The following is a 10389-nucleotide window of genomic DNA, read 5'->3' as shown; positions in this document are numbered from 1 at the left end:
GGCTTGGAGAATGGGCTGTTCTGATTGGCTAGGTCTGATTGTGGCCAGCACCGAGAACTGAGGTGTTGTAACTGCAAGGGGCAGAGATGGATGATTGCTTTGCAACCACCACAGAATATATTGCTCTAGATATTGTAAAGAAATAGGAATTGCCGTGGTGATAGAAAATAGGAGAAAAGATAATAGAATCAGAACATTGGACAATGCCTGAAGAAGATAGCTGTAACTGGATCTTAAGATGGGCGTTTTGTAGTGCTGGGTAATATATCTCTCCATGGCAGAAGGAGTAAAATGGTTGTTTTGAGGGAGTTTTGGAAAGAGGGTTGACAAGGGCTTGCATTGTTTTGTTTTTATCACACAAATGCAATAACTTACAGAGGCTTTCTACAAATCTCTTACTTGAAGATATCAGTAGTGGATAGCAAGAATCAAAACATGCATGTAATTGGTGTTTTTTCTACTTACTTTTATCTTTATATATAGGCATACCTCAAATGAAGAACAGTTGGATTTTACTAGTATATTATGCACAGCATTCTGGATGGGAGAAAGGATAAAGACTTAGAATTTCTTTCCAACTACGGACATTACTCTGACCCTTACTTTCCTTTTTAAATATGATTATTTAAAGTCATAGTTGTGTTTTTCTTTAAAATTAGCTATTTCTTTTCTTGTTTTTATGTCTCAAATTTTTATAGTGTAAAAATTTGTGAGCCTGAATATCAGTACTTCCTTTCTTTCATTTGGTCCTGTATGGTCTACAGGTACCCTTCCTCCTTAAGACTCAGTATAGTGGACCTCTAAATATACCATCACAAAACGGCATTTTATGAAGTGAGTTTAGTGCAATAAATGCTGCAGATGGAAATTAGCAAACCAGAAAGTAACAAGTACACTGCATTTGGAAGATGTGAAACCTAGCATTTCAGCACTAATTAGCAGTGAACTTTGGTCATGTCATTCAAAGTAGTTCCATCCTAAGAGGAGAATATCAATACCTCACCTGCCTGTCTAAAAGCAGAGAACTGGAAAAGATGATCTCTTGATTTCCTCTTAGGATGAAATATCTGTGATTCTTGGGGAAAAGTCAGTAAATGACACTTGTAAATGACATGGTAATAATCCCGTGATATTTTGAAATGTTAGTATTAACATAAATGGGCAATTGGTGTATTCATTGAAGGTAAACAAATTACCACTGCAATGTAAGTTAGCAAAAGGGCAGCTTCCATGTTGAAATTTTGTATCCTGTGTCTCAATCAATCATTCAATTTCGAGATGAGTTGTAGTTGTAACTTTTTTGTGCATGTCTATATAGATAATAAAAAAGGTAGTTGTTACCAGGGCCAAAATATTGCACCAGACTGATGGCTTCTCCACCCTCTATAACACACCAGGTATTTAAAATTAATATATTAAAGGGCATTGCTATTAGTTTGATTGCTTTTTCTAGAAAACTATTTTTATATTTTGCTCTTTCCTTCATTATCCTAAAATAGGTGTGTAGTGTTATAGTAAACATATTTTTAAACATATTTTTAAAAATCAAATTGAGTAGAAAGCCATTTGATGAAGAAGGGCTCAAGGCCAGGGAACTAAATAAGTTTGTTAAGAAAGTTACATGGATTCACTTTTGAGACTAGAGAATTGCTTTAAATTGATGCCAACAGTGGATGCACTAAAACCTATTTTATAACACATGTAGATGCTGGTAAACATTCATTCATGCATGCATGCATTGTTTTGACACACTAAATAACATTGTATGCAGGCACTGTGCTAGGAGCTACGTTATAGAAGAGTGAGTGAATGGAAACGTCCCTCGACCTTATGGATTTACAATCAAATTTCAGTGGCAGTGCAAATGGAGGGTACAGGTATTCTACTGAGAAATCTGAAAGGTTTTCACAGACTTAGATGGGCATCCTCTATATATCCATGATAGGTGACATTTCCCAGGGAAACAGTACAGAGATGGAAGATAAGAAAACAGAGTGCAGAATATGAGGGAAACCTACATCATAAGAATCCAATGGAAAAGGAGTGTTGGGGGAAAATTGTGAAAAAGAATACTATCAGAGAGGATTAGAAGAATCAGGAGGCAGGGACTCTCAGTGACCAGAATGGAGAGAGTTTCAGAAAGTTGGTCAGCTTCAAATAGCAGAGAAATGTTCATTACAATGATGTCATAGAGGAGCCAGTAGGGATTAGCACTGGTGGACATTGGTGATGTCTGGAGACAGCTTCCACAAAGTGGCTATTTTATCACATGCTATTCTGGGCAGCTCTCTGGAAAACAGGCTACATTAAGCCACAAAAGCATGTTAGAAAATTGTAGTATTCAGTCCCCTGCCACTTATCTGTCTTTATGTGTCACAGGATGAGACAGTTTGCACTGGGTGGTAGAAGGATATCTGTGATACTCGGTATCTTTCTTTTGAGCACTAAATAAAATGATTTGGTTTCCTTATACTGAGGTACACTCACATTCTACATGAGGCCTCCTGGAGAGTCTATTCATCTTTTAGAGAAAGAAAACAGATTGGACCATTCTACCTGTGTATTTCATGCTGGGCTTGTGGTTGGTAACTTTGTAATATTTCTTCTCTGAATTTCACCAATCTGTGAGAAGACCACTAACCATATTCATCACAATGATAACAAAGATAGTTTCGTTCCCCATACTCTGACATGAAAAATCATTAGGATCCCACTAGGATCCCACTCTGACATGGAAAATCACTAGGATTTATTTTTAAGAACCTGAAACTGAGTGGGAGGACACCTTACAGTGTGACAACCAGTATCCTGATCCTGGCCTGAGCATCTCAAATCTCTTCTGTCTACCCATTTACCCTCTCCTTGACCCCAAATGATCTTTCTCCCTGATTTTTAAATTAAAGTCTTCATCCTGGACCCTAGGTGTTGACAATTGTTTCTGAGGTTACCTTCTTCTCTGAAAGCAATCAAGTTCTCAGAGAAATAGGATTCCATCATTGATAAGAAGATTATGCTCCTCCATGAAATTTTCATGATCTGTTTTGCTCTATTTGAAATCAAACTATCTATAATTAAAATTAGGATAATTTCTTCTTATATTATCATGTTTTATTGGAACCAGCTTTAGATTCACAAACAAGTATGCATCATGTAATTTGTCCTATTAAAATGTGAAATATAAACCCATGATTTTATTTTATTATTTTTGTCTAAAAGATTTTATTACATAATTTATAGTTTCCCATATCCATTGATCTTTCACAATAACTTGAAACTCAGAATCAAGTGAGTGTCTTTGTCCACAAAAATCAAATTAGGTGCCCTGCCAGTGTGGCACAGTGGTTGAGCATTGACCTCTGAGCCCGGAGGTCATGCTTCAATTTCCAGTTGGGGTACATGCTCAGGTTGCGGGCTCCATCCCCCGTGGGAGGCGTGAAGGAGGCAGCCGATCAGTGGTTCTCTCTCATCATTGATGTTTCTCTCTCTCTCTCTCTCTCCCTCTCCTTTCCTCTCTGAAATCAATAAACATATCTTTTAAAAAAAAATCAAATTAGGAGTAGGTGAGTACAAACTTAGAAGAAGTCACCCATGGCCCTGTGTTGCTAATGCAGGAACTAGAAGAGATACTTTACAGTGCTCAAAAGTCAAAAGCACCAATCACAATGAAGGGGATCTTTTTTGGAAGCTGAGAAAACCAGATAAATAGCCTTTAAGCTTTTGTTTCATTGGTCCAGAGTAAAAAAAAATCAACCATGCCCCCTATTCAAAAGGTCAAATACACTTTTAAGTGGATTCCAATGATTAGAACATGAACTGAAACCTGAAGCTTTTTTGGAAAAGTAAGTTCCACCAGCACATGGGCGGGAGGCAGGACCTCTGCATGTCTACATCTGGTAATGAACCTCATAGCACTGTGACCTCTTTCACATGGCTTCTCACGGACCGGCTTGAACTACGAAAAATACTCCCTAACCTTATCTTAAATAGGGATAAGATCTTCTTCATCTTGAAAGCACTCCCTAGGATTTGAAATAATGCTAATTAAAAGCTACTCATCTAAATTTATTGAAAAAAATGATGTTTGGAAAAATATGTAGAAAAGAATGGAGTTGTTGATAGTGTGCTCAGTGTAATAATATAGAGAAGAGGTGTAGTTAGAACTTTTCTTTGAAATATGTTAAAACAGAAAGTTCAATTATGTACTTAATGTTTAATCTTTTACTAATTAAAAAAAAAAACAATGAATAAGACTTACCTGAATAAGGGTTGTGAAATAGTCATGTATTTATTATAGTGAAAAAATCAAGACACACGAGTATATTAGAAATTCTGGGTGAAAGTTTCACTTACAGAAATCAAGTTTCTCATAAGATATATCTCAATACACTAGTATTTGTTGGGTGAGTATTGACATTTTCCTTCCTCTCTTATCTTTTATTTTAATAGCAAGGTTTTCCTGTGTTTATTGTGTTAGGAAAAGTATTTGTAATGAAGGAACGGGGGGCGGGGGGACATTTTTCCCTGGTTGAATTTCAAAATATTCATTTAATAGAGTGATTAAAAAGAGTCATGGCCTGTATATACATTTTTTTGGAACAAAAAGAGTCAGATTGTTGTCTCTAATCAGAGCCTTCCAATAATAGAAAGTGATTTCTTGGGCTAAGAAGAGGAAAACCACTCAGAATGGGAGAAAAAGAGAGTGAAAGACAGACAGACAGACAGGCAGAGATTGAAGAGGTTGGTGGGTACCCAAAAAAGCAGATTGGTGTTTCATCACATCCCATACTAAGCTCTGGGGAGGCAACATATTCTCAGCTAGGTTTTGGGGCATGAGAGGGTAAAGCAAATCCTTGATTCCTGGGTAGATGCCTAGGAAGCAGTAACACCCCAGTGAGAAGGAACGTTTTCTACAATGTCTATGTGAAGTGATTTGTGCTCAGCTCTGTTGGGATTTCCAGGACCTCTTGTATGTAAGGATGTCATGTTGGGGCATCAAAAATCACACCTGCATAGACAGTTGACAGAAGGACAGAAACAACAATGGTTGGCTCAGTGGTTGCCACATGAATGCTGTGCATGGAACAGAAGCCTACAAGGGGAACTCATTATTGCCCCCAAGTCACACTGGGGAGATTAACCACAGAGCCACAAAGAGCCACAGGAAGGGCTGAAATACTAGGATGTAGCCTCAGGGTGGGAAACTATGTCCCAGCTACAGTTCAATTCTATCAGTAGGTAAAAGGGCAAAAAGGATGTTTTATGGCAATAGATAACAGTCATCACCACAGGCTGCTCATTTTGTCACTAAATTTGTATACAAAATTCTTCCTATATGTAAAACACCATTAACCCCAATTAAGGAAAATCACTAAAAATTCCACTGGTTATTTATCTTACACATTTTTTGGGGTGGGGGGGTGATTTTCTATATTCTCTCAGGTTTAGACATGGTTCTCAGTTGTATAAAAATTAATTCAGTAAAAAAGACTATTCTGAAAATTAAAGTATGGAATAAAAAAAGTAGACTAGTGATACATTTTTAATCCTGAAGATCAGGAATTACAAAGAATGATTTACTTATTGGACTATTAGTCACCCTTGGAAAAAAGATTTTGAATACTAGTAGTTATATGTAGTTGTTTAGTGAGAGAAACCATTAGTTTTTCCAATCCTGTGGAACTCCTGATTTTTACATGCTCTCTATTTTGTTAGATCTCTTCTTGCGAACCAGCTAATCATTGCCTGAGTTCATCATTCTTATAATTCCTTAACATAATCAGCAAGGAATATGTAACACACAGATAATATGAATTGCTTCCTTGAGAGCCAAGGGTGTTTAGGCATATTGTCTACTTTACAGGTTATTAAATTTATTGGGGTGACATTGGTTAACAAGATTATGTACGTTTCAAATGTATAATTCTATAATACCTCATCTGCATATTGCATTCCAGTCTTATTGGTGAAACATGCAAGATTAATGGGTAATTATACATAGTTAGTTAAGGGCTATGACAGATGTAAACACAGCAAGATGTTTAGAACAAAATAAATAATCTATCCTGTCCTGTAGAGGTCTGGAAGGCTTCTGAGAGGAGGCATATATAAAAAAATGAAGGATAAATAGTAATTTTTTAGTTTGGGGAGGAAGGAGAGAGGAATTAAAGGTTTAAAACACACACACACGCACACACACACACACACTATCTCAGCCTGCTTGAAGGTTGTGACATTATGGGAGAACCACAGAGTATCACATGACTGATACATAAAATTTTATTTAAAGAACAAATTTCTGGACTACAGAAAGAGTGGGGCAAATACTATGCAATGAGATTGAAGATTATGAGGGATTTTATAGCACCTATGATCTTACAAACAGGCAGTCACAATTTAACTCGAAGACGTTGTGGAGACATATACAAACCAGACAACTCTCTATCCCGAAGTGAACACAATTTCTTTCCTTCATCTCCAGACTGCAATATTCCTCTTCAGGTCTCCCACCCCTCACTACCCACAGGTCACATGCCACACAGGTAAATCTCTTACACTCATGTGGCCCCTGTAACAGGAAATCTGCATATTTTCTCATTTATAGCTCTACACTCTTCCCATTGAAAAAGCCCATGTAATTTGATTCTAAATAGAGGTAGGATCAAATTCAGTTCTGTTGGAGCTTTACTTTAAATGATAATAATTATATAATATCTCAGGTAAGTATGTTTTTGTTACATAAATTTAAAGTTAATATTCATAATTAGAGCAATATTATCCTTTGTAAATACATTTTCTTCTAGTGGCATTCTCATAAAACCTATTTTAATGCTTTTCCCCAGGGCTATAGACAAATAATACAACCATGGCTTTTGATAGGGCAATGAAAGTAGAAGCCAGTTATGCTGTATAAAACAGAGGACAAAGTGAAAAGCAGTAGAATTAAAATAATACTGTAACCATCAAATTGTATAACCATCAAGGTATTTTTGTTTTGCTGTGCTATTTTTTAATCTTTTACTTATCTATTTAGAGACAAGGGATGCCGTATTAGATTGGTTAATTTTCTCTTTATTTTTATTAAAGCAAAATATAATGTTCATTTTTATTCTTCCTTACAGATACTGGTGTAGTATAGGGAAAGTCAAATGTAACCTTGAATTCCTGTGGAGGTTTTGTGTGAGAGAATAACAATGTTTACTTTGGTTGCACGGGCAGTCTTAATAAATCTACATACATGATGCTGGATCTCACCAGACCTAACTCACAGCCCCTTACACATCTCCATCCTCAGAAAACCTCTAGCTTCCCTTTGCTTGCCACTTGGGTTTGCTCCCTTCTCATCAGCCAGCACCCTTGTAAGTCACTCCTTTGAGCTTCCTGATCTTGTGTCCTTCTCACTCATACCTGAACCTATTGGGGTCCAGAGTGAGGTCTTACACGTTGGTCTCCCAGGTTCTCTAACCTCAACATCTGCAGAACTGAGCACTCCATCCACTCACCACACCCAGGGCAAAACCAATTCTGTTTCTCACCCACTACCATAAGTCATCAAGTCTAAGATATGCAATTTTCTCATTTTAAAATCTCTGAAATCAAAATCTGCCTCACAATGGATGGCATTTTAGAATTGCTGCTGCCAGGCAAAAGTCTTAATAAAATTGGCATTTGAATACAAAAATTTAGTTTTATATGTTCATGTTGTTGAAGAGTGTTAACTGGCATAATATTTCTGTATAGGAAGTAGATATAGTCCTCAAAAACAGACTGTAAGCTAAACCTAAGGTAATATACCCCCTTTTCCTGTTCATTTATTTGAACAAGTAAAGTCACATTTAAAAAGATGTCAAAGTCATTCTAAGTATATTTCTAATGCAAAACCAATTTTAAAATTAAATGTTAACATAGAAAAAGTCAGAAGATAAAAATACTAAAACTAAAAATAAGATGATCAGCAGATGAGGACATGGAAGTGAAACATCCTAAGATTTCATGATTTGACTTTAGTTTTCACCTGCTACAAAACACATTTACACTTCCAATTTTAGCAATTATTTTACATTCCTTATTTTTCACTGTCTGATATCATTGGCATTTGGCTTTCCTCAGACTATTTTGATCCTAGTCAATCAGTCAATCAATCAATCCGTAAATGTCTTCAAAAACACATAACTCAATCAGTAAGCGTCTTTAATAGTCATCTAAACAGGACATTACACAAGAAGCCCAAATAGATTCTACCTACTCCTACACTCAAGATGTATTTTAGGTTCTTTGAGAGATAAGTTATAAACACATCCACATCTAATATCTCAGCCCACACATTCCAGATGCTCAATAAATGTTTATTGCATAATAAAAGTTTTATTGACAGATGACAGCAATAAATTAATACTAACAATAAATTGCATCATATGATAGTGCCACAAGAGCAATGTGGGTTTCAGGAACAGGCGGCTTTCTTATGAGAGAGAGATATGAATAGTCTGACCTCCTCTGAGGTTACCTGGGCTGGAAGGCCAAGTGCTATAAATAGACCATACAGTGCCTTTGTGCCCACTTGCAAATGAAACTCCTTCTCCAGGCAGATGCAACCCTACACCTTGTGCCTTGCCAAAGCATAGGCTGGATTTTAGCTCCTTTCCCGTATACTTGTCCAGACCCTTTGTTCAGTAAGCATCCTATACATGGTGGCTCTGGAAAGAAGAGAACGTATACCTGAAATGGCACTCAGCACTTTTCCTTAACTACAACTTATTTTCCAAAATTATTCTTCCCTTCCCACAATGGCATATCTCCTATTTACCCACAAACTTTATTCTTTTCATTCGTAGATCTCACTTACTGGTGACCTAGCAAAATGTTTTAAATGTTATCCTCACTTTTAAGTCATCATTTGCCCCCCTTTTTGCCTCCTCAATTTAAAAAAAACATAGTTATTTTTCCAATCACTCAGTACTAATAAATCACTATCTGTTCTGGCATTCATTATTATTCCCTTTAATCTTTCCAGCCACCTGTGAGGTAGGTATGACTAGGAGCCCCATTTTATAAGTGAGGAAGTTGAGGACCTGAGAGATTCTGTGACTTATTCAGGCTCTTGCAGAAGCCTTTATTCTTTATCCTAAAGTTCTGAATCCAAATTTTTAAAGGTAAAGTCCCTGAGAATAGCCTTTTTCTGTCTACTTTACATGCAAATTCCTACTTTCTAAAATATCATACAAGTCAATATTCAATAAAAATGCAATTTGTTTGATACTTATTGTTGAGAACCTAATATTTGGCACTTATAATCTTAGACACTAGAAATACAGCTGGAAACAAAACCAATAAAAATCTCTAATTGTCGCCAAAACCAGTTTAGCTCGGTGGATAGAGTGTCGGCCTGTGGATTGAAGGGTCCCAGGTTCGATTCCAGTCAAGGGCATATACCTTGGTTGCGGGCACATCCCCAGTGGGGGGCGTGCAGGAGGCAGCTGGTCGATGTTTCTCTCTCATCGATGTTTCTAACTCTCTATCCCTCTCCCTTCCTCTCTGTAAAAAATCAATAAAAAATATATTTAAAAAAATTTAAAAAAATCTCTAATTGTCATGCAGCTTTTAATCCAATAGGGATTATACTCAATAAATAAATTAGCAAGTAAATTATATAGTATGTTAGATGTTGACAGATAATATGGAGATAAAGCAAGGAAGAGGAAAGGGAATACAGAATGGAGATGGGAGACTTGTTATTTAAATAAGGTGGTCAAGAAGTGGTGCAATAATTGACTGATATTTGGACAGCTCTGAAAGAGGACAGGAGTAAGCCACATTGGGATAAAGCTTGCCAGGCCAGGCAGAGAGCACAACAGAGCCAAATTCCTGAGGGAGACTCCTCATTGAGGATTGCATTTTGCATATTTGAGTAACAGCACGGAATTAATTTTACTATGAAAAAGAAGTGGGAAGTAAGACAAAGAGACAGGAGTCAAGGTCAGGAAGCTAAAAGGTGTGGTCAATATATACCGTATTTGCCGGCGTATAAGACGACTGGGTGTATAAGACTACCCCCTAACATTTCCACTCAAAATACAGAGTTTGTTATATACTCGCCGTATAAGACTACCCCCTCTTCCGCACACCTTCCGCACACCAAATAAAAGGTAAAACAATATCAGATTTGATTTTAACATTTTAATTTATATTCAAATGCTTATGACATGCAGGAAAACTGTCACAAGGCTGTATGTAATCAAACATATACATAAAACAGTGCAAGTTTATTACCGGTAAACATACCGGTAATTCACTAAAGAAAACACACTCTATAGACTGGTACCGTAGATGCTTCTCAGGAACACAGGCAAGCAGCCCACAACCTAGAGGGACTGTCAATGATAGAAGAAAGAT

The sequence above is a fragment of the Myotis davidii genome, unplaced genomic scaffold (genome assembly GCF_000327345.1).
Source record: "Myotis davidii unplaced genomic scaffold, ASM32734v1 scaffold53, whole genome shotgun sequence".
NCBI classification, from domain to species: Eukaryota; Metazoa; Chordata; class Mammalia; order Chiroptera; family Vespertilionidae; genus Myotis; species Myotis davidii.
The sequence above is the reverse complement of the archived record's forward strand: the minus strand, read 5'-3'. Positions refer to the sequence as shown.